Below are 8904 nucleotides of genomic sequence, written 5' to 3'. Positions count from 1 at the left end.
TGGCAGTAAGACAGGGAATTTCAAGTTCCTCTTTGAAGCCGAGCTCTCGTTGCAACCGAGGCCGTTGCACACGAGCTGTAATGTATTATCCAAGGCGAATTGTAGGAGCAATGTGACAAAGGAGTTGGCCACACAACAAATAGAAAGGCGGAGAGGTGAGACAACCTTCTCAAAATACCTGAGGCAAACAATAAACTCAGTTCTCGAACACGATGAGAACCATTGGAGAAAGCTTCATCCCCTCAAACAAGTGGACGTGGCCAATGCGAAAAAAATAGACTGCCAAACGACCATAAAGTTCGTGTCACGCACAATTTTTCGTGCAGGCCGTCTACATGATGTTAAAAATTAGACCTTCAGTTATAATATAGTATGCAGATTTGCCAAAACTCAGGTTTTACTGGAAATAAACCCAGTCAGGAGCAAAGAAATACGAGTTACGGTCAACTTCTGTCAAATTCCAGTGAGGTCAAATTGCTCCAAGGATACCCCCCCCCCCCCCTTACCTCTACCACCCCATCATCATCACTGCCACTACTACAACCACCACCACCACTACATCATAAAAACTACAACTATTACAACCACCGCCACCACATCATCATCACTACCTCTACTACTACAACCACCACCACATCACTTCCACCACTGCAAGCACCGCCAAACATCATCACTACCACTATACTACAACAACACTACCACACCACCGTCATTACCATTGCTACTACAACAACCACAACCACATCATCACTACCACTAAAACAACCAACATTACATCATCATTACTACCACTCCTACTACAACCGCCACCACCACACCTTCACTACCACTACTACTACAACCATCACCACCACCACATCATCATCATCACCATCATCATCATCATCTCATCATCACCATCATCATCATCATCATCATCATCATCATCACCATCATCATCATCATCTCATCATCATCACCATCATCATCATCATCATCATTATTACTACTAATGCTACTACTACTACTACTACTACTACTACTACTGCTACTACTACTACTACTACTACTACTACTACTACTACTACTACTACTACTACTACTACATCTCTACTACGACTACAACAACCACCACCACCACCAGATCATTATTTCTACTACTACTACTACTACTACTACTACTACTACTACTACTACTACTACTACTAGAACAACAACCACCATCACCACCACATCATCACTACCACTACTACTGCAACCATAACCACATCGTCATCACTCCCATCACTACTACAAAAACCACCATCACATCATCACTACCACGAATACTACAACTACCTCCACCACATCATCATTGCTACCACCACTACTACTCCAACCACCACCACCACACCATCATTGCTACTTCTACAACAATAACCACCACCACATCATCACTCCCCACAGCTACAGCAACCACCACCACCACCACCACCAACACATCATTACTGCTACTACAACCACCACCACATCATTACTACTACTACTACAACCACCACCACATTATCATCACTACCATTGCTACTACCATGCCAACCACATTATCACTACCACTGCTGCTATAACAACCACCACCACATCATCATCACTTCCACGACTACTACAACCATCACCATCACATCATCATCATCACTACCACAACCACCACCACATCATCATCACTACCACTACTACTACAACCACTACGACATCTTCACTACCACGAAAATTGCATTGTGTTTTTGCTTGTCCTGTTTGGGATCCTTAGCCGAGAGTGAAGAGTCAGATGTTAAGTTCCTTATTTTTTTTCCTTATGTACCATCTCACTGTTATAATAAAAATATCTAGATATGCACATTCTCATTTTTAATACATTTTTCCCCAATTTTGAAAAGTAGTAAAAATCTCTAGGATTGAGTGAGTTAAATCTAGCCATAGCTTTGTTAACATTTGAATGAATTCTTCATAGCATGTTCCTTTGCTTGTGCCTGGGTGGGAACGTTAGTACACTTGACAATATAATCTCTCTCTCTCTCTCTCTCTCTCTCTCACACACACACACACACACACACATTCTTACTCTCTCTCTCTCTCTCTCTCTCTCTCTCTCTCTCTCTCTCTAACTCTCTATCTCTCAACACTCACCCATACTTACACAAACACTTCAAACACACCCATACAACACAAAATCAAACACTTCGAATATCAATGAATAAAAACGGCTCTCAATTTATCCAAGAATTTCAGGTTTCAGATTTTTCGATAAGTGGTGGTTATTTTCATTGATATTATTTCAGATTAATATCTATTTTGTGGCCAAAACTTAGAAGCTGTTAGTTGTCATTGTAGACCAGTTTTAAACTGTCGTTCTATTTTGTTTCCACAGACTAATAGATGTTATACAGAATGTGGGATCCAAGACTGCACACCCTTGTGTACAACAAGGTAAGTTTAAAAAGAAAAAAAAGTAATAGATATATCGGGCTGCGTGACTCAACAGCATGGTCTTTCCTTCATATCCAAAAGGTACCGAGTACGAGTACCCGCTGCGTTGTGTGGCCTTTAGCAAGTCACCTTGCCTTAGCTCATTTTGCGGCACTGCACTTCGGCTTACGCCTAATTATTCCAGTCTTTCCTTGGAATAGACCCTAAAGACAAATGTCCCCTATGGAATGAATAAAAGGAATTAAATTATAAATAACAACACTAAATGCACATTTATATAGCGCTTATGGCGAAGCTTCGAAGTGCTTTAAAGAATTGATCTTTTATATAGCGCAATATCCACTAAGCGTCTTCAAATGGCTTTACACGGGTTCCCTGGCCAAAAGCAACACTTAACATGTAGGACGAGACATGAAGCCTGTTAGGCGATATTACAATTTTTTTGCACAGAGACAATGCTGCTAAAGGCTAGGTACTCATTTTACACCTGAGTCCGGTGAGAGAAAGTTGGCAAATGATGATTTTACTTGGCCAGTAACAGAGTTGTGTCTCCTCATCGGTGCATTTCTTGCTCTACTTGTTATTGGTGCACTAACTGTATTTAGTAGTGGAGATTATTATTCTTATTATTATTATCATTATTATTATTATTATTAATTATTATTATTATTATTATTATTATTATTATTATTATTATTATTATTATTATTATTATTATTATTATTATTATTATTATTATTCTTCTTCTTCTTCTTCTTCTTCTTCTTCTTTCTTCTTCTTCCTTCTTTCTTCTTCTTCTTCTTCTTCATTATTATTATTATTATTATTATTATTATTATTATTATTATTATTATTATTATTATTATATTATTATTATTATTATTATTTATTAAATTTTTATTTATTGCGGTTATTTTTTTACTGATGCTGATCTTGGATTCACATAGTATAGTCCTTATGTTCATACCAGGCATGTCGGTACCTTTCTGGTACACCTACGGTATACTATACTACCAGCCATTGATTACAATATCATCATCATTATATTCTTTTAGTCAAGTCTCAGGAAAAAAAATATAAAGAATCTAATTATGAAGACCCCAAATAAATCTAGTGAGCCAGACCCCCTTCCAACATCGCTTTTAAATTCTTGCATTCTTTCCATCAATAAATGAAATAATTAATCAGTCTCTGCAAACTGCTTTCGCCCCCGCTTATTTTAAGACAGCTCTGATTACCCCACTATTAACCCTCTCCTTACCACCTATTGGAAAATCGTCACATTTGTTACGATGCAACCGTCACTTTTCTCATCCAGATTTCATTTCTTTTTTCTATAGCTACAAAAACTTGACATTCTGTAACAGAGCTCATATATTGTCTAACAATATTATGTATAGAACGTCCGTGTTGCTTTTCTGTTTGAGTTAGAAATGTCTGTTTTTGTGTTTGGTGAGTATAAAGTTTTGGGGAAAATTCTAAAAATGGCTGGTAAGGAGAGGGTTAAAGAAACCCTCTTTAGATCAAAAATACTTTCAAAACTACAGATCCGTTTTAAACCTTCAATTTATTTCAAGAATCCTGAAACAAGCATTTCTTCACCAATTAAATTTACATCAAAAATTACATAATCTATATGAGCAATTCCAATCAGTTTATAGGAATAACCATAGCACCGAGACGGCGCTTGTTAAGGGTAGTAAATAATTTGATTTTAAATGCTGACAAAAATGAGGTGAACATTTGATGTATGTTGAACTCTCATTTAACGAATCGTCAACAGACTGTTTTGATTAATAATATCAAATCATCTGACCCTCCTCTAAAATTTAATTGAACGTTTCCAATCTTGCTTTGTTAAATTGAAAACTTGGATGGAACTGAACAGACTAAAACTTAACAATAGTAAGACTGAAATAATATTTATTGTTAGGCCAGCAATCCTTGAAAATGTGTGTGAATCAATCGTTTTAGGAAATTGTGTAATTGAAACTGCTAAGGTTGTTCGAAATTTGGGTGTATTTATTAATTCAGATTTGTCTTTTACCAGCCACGTAAATCATATCGTCAGGTTATTGCACATGGAAATGAGAAGAATACGTAGTGTTAGACATCTCATTACAAGAGAAATCTCTGCCGTGTTAGTTAATTCTCTAATTCTGTCAAAGCTAGATTATTTCAATTCTCTCCTCTCTTCTATAAATAAAGATTAAATGAAATCTCTTCAGATAGCCCAGAACGATGCTGCCAGGCTTATTTATAGAAAGAGGAGAAATCAATCTGCATCGGTTTGATAAGAGAACTCCACTGGCTTCCCGTTGAGAAACGTATAAGATCTGTAGTATTGTTTGAAAATCACTGCACTCTGATTGTCCTGGATACATTAATAACATGCTTTATTTCCACGCTCCATCCAGAAATCTGAGATCAAAGTCTGATAACCAAATACTCGTGAAGCCAAAAAAGACTCGCAAAATTGGCGAACATGCGTTTGAATTTCAGACTCCCTATCTGGAACTCTCTTCCAAGATATATAAGAGACAGTAATGATGCAGAACTCTTTAAAAACATCTTAAAATGTTTTTTCTTAATATTTAACACTGTAGAATTATACTGCTTTGTTAATGTTTCATGTTTGAGTGAAAGTTGCCACGTTACTGTTAAGCGCGTTGAGCTTGTTGATATACGGTATAAGGTGGTATATAAAAACCACCTGTTTTCATTATCATTGTCATCATCGATTTCATCATCACCACCATCACCATCATTGGTTATTATATTATAGTTGTTGTCATAATCATAACTCATCATCATCAACATCGTTATAAACAGAATCATGTTTGTATAAATTTTACGCCCTAATATTCTTTCTATGCTTTTCTTTCAGTTAACTCGAGCAGGACAACATTTAAACAATTTGAAATGCAGAAAAGCAATAGATCTACATCTTTTTTTTTCGAAATTAAGAATTAAAACTTTTTTGAAAACATATCTCAACTGATGAACATTTTCCGGAATTAAATGATTAAATGAAAACAATTCTTTGTGTCTCAATATCTGTGCTTGTCATTTTGTGTGTATGCTTAAAGGTGGCTTTATAGGCTTCTTCAACTATGAGGACACTTGATCTCTGGCCTGTATGTCCCCGACTCAAGCCTTGCTGCGTTTTATTATTATATATAATATATCCGTATATATATATATATATATATATATATATATATATATATATATATATATATATATATATATATATATATATATATATATATAAAGTCCACTCCGGATATTTGCAACTAGGTTAACTGTAACTTTCTGTTAATCGCAATATTTCCCAAGAAACGGAATTAATTTTATAAAAGTCACTTTTTAATTGAAACAAACTTTGGGTAATCGTCCTCAAAAATTGTTAAATTCAAGAAATCAGTCTAACAAAATATCATAATTGAATTTGATCATGGAAGAAATCATGAGTGAGTTGGAGTTTAAGTGGTACTGTAGTGTGTCACCACTTTATTAGAGACAATAAATAAGGGTGGGGGTTTGTAGTATGGGTTTGTGATGTCATCTGTGGCCATTAAATAGGAGGCGAGATGGCCAGGCATAGCTTTACAACAGGTAGACAATGACAGTTTAAAGATATATATATATATATATATATATATATATATATATATATATATATATATATATATATAATATATATATATATATATATATATATAACTAAAACAATACATGCGATCAGTACATCAAGATTCCAATGTTTTCGTCGCCGCTGACAAAACCACACATTTCTACAAGCTCACCCCTAAGGAATACACACATCTACTTGACAAAAATATACAAGCAGAGTACAAGAAACAAACACCATCTACGACACTTGACATTACAGCAGAAGACAAAAGCATCGCCGAAAACCTACAGGTAAGTGACAGAATAGACACCACATCAAAATCTAACGCCTTCATCACTATCAAAGACCATAAACCAAACTTTCGTAATAACGTACAATGCCGTCTCATAAACCCATGCAAATCACAAATCGGAAAAATAAGTAAACAGATTTTAGACAGAACCAACACCAAAATCGTCAAGGAAACTGAATTCAACCAATGGAGAAACACCGCTGAAGTTATCAACTGGTACAGAAACACAGAAAACGAACAACGACAAAAACACCATCAAAATATGATACACCTGCATGCCAAACATACAAAACATTATTTCCTCCAACAATAACCGAAAACTATCACAGCCAGCTCAGTCCAGCAACAACCTAGAGAAAAAATGCAACTGCAGGACTCAGGCAACATGCCCACTAAACGGCAATTGCCTGACTCAAAACGTAATTTATCAAGCCACAGTTACACGACCAGACACACCAAAACAAGAAACATACATTGGCCTCACCGAGTGTTCATTCAAAACCAGATACAACCTGCATAAATCTTCCTTCAGAAACATACACAAACGACATTCTACTCCACTAAGCGAACACATTTGGAACCTCAAAGAAAAAAACATACAACACAGCATCACATGGAAAATCATCTCCAGAGCACAGTCGTACTCCCTCTCTTCTAAGATTTGCAACCTCTGCTTGGAAGAAAAATTCTTCATCATCACTATACCGAACATAGCAACACTCAACAGAAGAAACGAACTAACATCCTCATGCAGACATAGAAACAAACACCTTTTATGTAATTACGAACCTCCATAAACACGAATCTAGAAAAATACGAAAAACACAGCAATCTACTTTAACTTCCACTTCCTGATGAGAGCAACACTCGATAACAACGTTGTAGAAGTCAAACAATCTTATTTATCTTTCAAATGTTTATAGATAGCTCCTTTTATCCTAAAGTTGAGCACTATTATTTCATGGTTTTTGTTTTTATAATATATTACGTACAAGGAATGCACATGGCAATAAATTTTGACGTCTCCTATGTTCTAAATAAAAATAATAGTATTAAAAGCGAGTGAAAGTAAATAAATAAAAAAATGTTAAATGTCGCTCAAATTTCTCAAGTCACCAGAAATGGTGTCAACGTGTTGAAGTTGAAAATTAAGAACTTTTTGCCAAGGGAGTACAAAAAAAAAAAAAGAAAGAAAATATTATGCCGAGAAAGGAGCTCGAACACCTAACTCACCCCACCTCGGTTACACTTATGCTGTGCAAAAACAGCCGGCCACCTAGGCTTCTCGCGCTCTTTTTATATTCTCTACATACATAGTCATCAGCTAAAGTGGTAATACTTCTCCCATCTCTCTTTGACTTTGAAAAGTCTTGCATTGTAGAGGGTCTTGGATTTGGTCTGAAACTCTTAATAACTTTAATTTCTTCTTCAAAACGATTTTTCTTTCTGGTCTTTCTTCAATGTAAGGAACATAACAAAGGGGCCAAATCGAGTACCGTAAGTTGGAAGGATTAGGTAATCTGTGGTGCCAACCTTGAGTAAAAAATGCATATTCATTCACATTTCTGCTCATTGTACACATTTTGCTCATGATTGAATGTGTTATTAAATAAAAAGGTGATGAATATTTTTTTACCGAGCGAAAAGGGTGCTAAATAGGAAAATTATTTGCACCCCCCCCCTCTCCCCTCCCCTTCCCCATTCCATTACCTACCACATTTGATATGCAGTTTGCCAGCTGTGCAAGAAAATCTATCTTTGTGTTTGGTGGCACAGCTTGTGGTAATTTTGATAGCGAATTATCCAAATCCAACAGTTATAAATTCCTATTTTATTGTCTCAAATTCCCATTTTCTGACTTTCTGACTCCACTTTTGGAACGTGAAGGGTTGACAGGTCTGTCATTATCATTTTTCTGGAGTGTAAATATGTTTTCAAAACCTTGTTCATTCTGGATCTCCATTTTACACATTTAAATGGGCCAGAGTTGGCAGCACTATGTAAGATTTCTAACCTGCAATTACCTGCTATTACTGTGGACACTGTGACTTGATAACACGGAGCATCGTCCTGCATGGACAGAACTCCATGTCGGAGACTCCCTGGATGTTTTGTATGGACTCAATCTAGTCAGGAATTGTTTCATTCTTTGGAAATTAACAAAACAAAATGATGTCTTCCCTGTTCCAAATCATATCGTATTTGGCAGAGCCACATTTTATCCACTGTCATCAACCTGTCAAAAAATTATTTCTCATTAAAAAGAATTTCACAACAGCATTTTCTTTCGGAACTGTGTTTTCAGTCCACCAGTGGACTGAATACACAGCTGTGTTTTCAGTCCACCAGTGGAATGAATACACAGCTATGTATTCAGTCCACCGGAAAAGATTATAATTATACGGACTAAACTGTTTGACCGAGCGCGAGAAAGCAAGGTGGCCGGCTGTTTTTGCACAGCATAAGTGTAACCGAGGTGGGGTGAGTTAGGTGTTCGAGCTCCTTTCTCGGCATAATATTTTCTTTCTTTTTT

At 36.1% G+C, this 8904-nt stretch overlaps 1 long non-coding RNA gene across 1 annotated transcript; it reads left to right on the top strand.

Annotated features, from left to right (window-relative positions):
• The first annotated feature begins 2187 nt into the window (after positions 1-2187).
• LOC144956889 (uncharacterized) lies at positions 2188-5481 on the top strand. Its single transcript, XR_013642033.1, has 2 exons — positions 2188-2442; positions 5330-5481. It is a non-coding gene; the product is annotated as an uncharacterized LOC144956889 (long non-coding RNA).
• Positions 5482-8904: the final 3423 nt, after the last annotated feature.

The sequence above is a fragment of the Berghia stephanieae genome, chromosome 11 (assembly GCF_034508935.2).
Source record: "Berghia stephanieae isolate SIO BIC M18660-M18661 chromosome 11, UCSD_Bste_1.3, whole genome shotgun sequence".
NCBI lineage: Eukaryota > Metazoa > Mollusca > Gastropoda > Nudibranchia > Aeolidiidae > Berghia > Berghia stephanieae.
The sequence above is the reverse complement of the archived record's forward strand: the minus strand, read 5'-3'. Positions and strand labels throughout refer to the sequence as shown.